Below are 2,885 nucleotides of genomic sequence, written 5' to 3'. Positions count from 1 at the left end.
GCAGAGAACTTGTTGAGGAAGTTGGGATTGGAATGAGCCTCAGCAGATGGGTAAGGTTTGAATAGGAGGAGAAGAGAGGACATTTCAGGGGAAAAGAAACAACACAGAGAGACAGATACAGGTATAAGATATGGTAATAAGCCAAAATGTATTCTAAGAATTATAAATGCATGAAATCATCATCAAAGTTTCCTTAGTGATTAACTGCTTATATTTGGCCAGTGCATAAGCTGTGAAATTTTTCTTTAACTCAAACACTAAATTACGATGTCCTCAGGTTATCATAAACCCCATTTGACTTCATGCCTCTACTCTCTCAGGGCTGGCGCTGTGACAACTGCCGCAGACCTGGGGGTGAACCCAGTCCCGAAGGCACTACTGGTCAGTCCTACAACCAGTATTCTCAGAGATACCATCAAAGAACAAACACTGTAAGTGCACTGGCGCCACGCGTGTGTTCCCTCATACTAGACAGTCCTTTCTACAGGTATCTTCCTTCAGAATGAACCAAATATTTTAATTTTTTAAAAAAACTCATAAATGACTTAAGTGAAACACTGTATTCCATAATACAGTTTAAGTTATCATTTATTTAACTCTTGAACATCTCCTATTGCCCAGTATGCTGCTAGGTTCTTGAAACTAGGAAGAAATATTATCCTATTTATAAGCAGCTGTCATGAGTCCCCACCTCCCCGCATTTTTTTTTTCTGTACACTTTACAGTATTTGCCACTAATTTTTTTTTCCTTCTTTTTTAACAGAATGTTAATTGCCCAATTGAGTGCTTCATGCCTTTAGATGTACAGGCTGACAGAGATGATTCCCGAGAGTAAATCTTTCCAACCCAGAGGAACAAGCGTGTCTCTCTGCCAAGATCCATCTAAACTGGAGTGATGTTAGCAGACCCATCTTAGAGTTCTTGTTTCTTTCTTAAGCCCTTTGCTCTGGAGGAAGTGCTCCAGCTTCAGCTCAACTCACAGCTTCTCCAAGCATCACCCTGGGAGTGTCCTGAGAGTTTTCTCGTAAATGAGGGCTGCACATTGCCTGTTCTGCTTCAGAGTATTCAATACCGCTCAGTATTTTAAATGAAGTGATTCTAACTTGTGATTTGGTGTGGGATCAATAGGAAAGCATATGCAGCCAACCAAGATGCAACATGTATTGAAATGATATGACCAAAATTTTAAGTAGGAAAGTCACCCAAACACTTCTGCTTTCACTTAAGTGTCTGGCCCGCGATACTGTAGGAACAAGCATGACCTTGTTACTGTGATATTTTAAATATCCACAGTACTCACTTTTTCCAAATGATCCTAGTAATTGCCTAGAAATCTTTCTCTTACCTGTTATTTATCAATTTTTCCCAGTATTTTTATACGGAAAAAATTGTATTGAAAACACTTAGTATGCAGTTGATAAGAGGAATTTGGTATAACTATGGTTGGTGATTATTTTTTATACTGTATGTGCCAAAGCTTTACTACTGTGGAAAGACAACTGTTTTAATAAAAGATTTACATTCCACAACGTGAAGTTCATCTATTTGACATAAGACACTTTGCGGGGAAATAATTCTTGTCAATGTTCTTTTTCAATTCAGCATACATTTGAAAATCTATGATGTGCAAGTCTCTCTAAATGTTGATTTCAGTACAAGATTTTCTAAGTCAGTTGCTACAAAAACGGATTCGTTTTTGTCACTTCCATCTCTGCACTAATGGAGACAGCCTTATACTTTCTGGTTTAATAAGTTTAAGTGAACCCAAATATTTATTAAAATTGCTAGTTTGGGCCGGGCGCGGTGGCTCAAGCCTGTAATCCCAGCACTTTGGGAGGCCGAGACGGGCGGATCACGAGGTCAGGAGATCGAGACCATCCTGGCTAACCCGGTGAAACCCCGTCTCTAGTAAAAAAATACAAAAAAATAGCCGGGCGAGGTGGCAAGCGTCTGTAGTCCCAGCTACTCGGGAGGCTGAGGCAGGAGAATGGCGTGAACCCGGGAGGCGGAGCTTGCAGTGAGCCGAGATCCGGCCACTGCACTCCAGGCTGGGCGACAGAGCGAGACTCCGTCTCAAAAAAAAAAAAAAAAAAAAATGCTAGTTTGCTCTTCAGAAGTATAATCGAAATAATCTTTAGTTACTCTTTTCTAACCATTATAATTCTTTCCTTCCTCCACCTTTCCTTCCTTTACTGAATAAACCTCTGTTCAAAGAGATTGCCTGCAAGGAAAATAAAAATGACTTATATATTAAAAGTATTTGAATAGTATAATATAGAGTTTTATCTTAGGGAAACCCCATAGTATGATAACCCCAATCTAACATGTCTTACTTTGGATCAGCTGACACTTTTGCATGGCTTGATAAACTCCCAGCCAAACAGTTTGTTTACTCCTGATCTGTAAAGGTCATTTCTTTTTCAATTTAACATTGAGGAAACAAACTTTGGGATTAAATTTAACATTCAGGCCAGGCGCAGTGGCTCACACCTGTAATCCCAGCACTTTGGGAGGCTGAGGCAGGTGCATCACCTGAGGTCAGGAGTTTGAGAACAGCCTGGCCAACATGGTGAAACTCAGTCTCTATTTAAAATACAAATATTGCCAGGCGTGGTGGTGGGTGCCTTTGGTCCCAGCTACTCGGGAGGCTGAGGTAGGAGAATGGCTTGAACCCAGGAGGCGGAAGTTGCAGTGAGCCGAGATTGTGCCATTGAACTCCAGCATGGGGGACAGAGCAAGACTCCATGTCAAAAAACACAAATAAATAAATAAATAAATAAATAAATAAACAAATGTGACATTCAGAATAGCAAATAGTGCCACTGCAAATAGTTAATTGTTAATTAGTAAAAAATTAGTAGTTCATAATAAACAAGACATGCAAA

The 2,885-nt window shown here is 39.9% G+C and overlaps 1 long non-coding RNA gene across 1 annotated transcript; it reads left to right on the top strand.

Annotated features, from left to right (window-relative positions):
- Positions 1-1,529, top strand: LOC105533619. Its single transcript, XR_001005139.1, has 2 exons — positions 1-431; positions 764-1,529. It is a non-coding gene; the product is annotated as an uncharacterized LOC105533619 (long non-coding RNA).
- The last annotated feature ends 1,356 nt before the right edge of the window (positions 1,530-2,885 follow it).

Source organism: Mandrillus leucophaeus, unplaced genomic scaffold, assembly GCF_000951045.1.
Source record: "Mandrillus leucophaeus isolate KB7577 unplaced genomic scaffold, Mleu.le_1.0 Scaffold12672, whole genome shotgun sequence".
In the NCBI taxonomy this organism is placed as follows: Eukaryota; Metazoa; Chordata; class Mammalia; order Primates; family Cercopithecidae; genus Mandrillus; species Mandrillus leucophaeus.
Note: the sequence above shows the minus strand (reverse complement) of the source record. Positions and strands in the feature narration are given on the sequence as shown.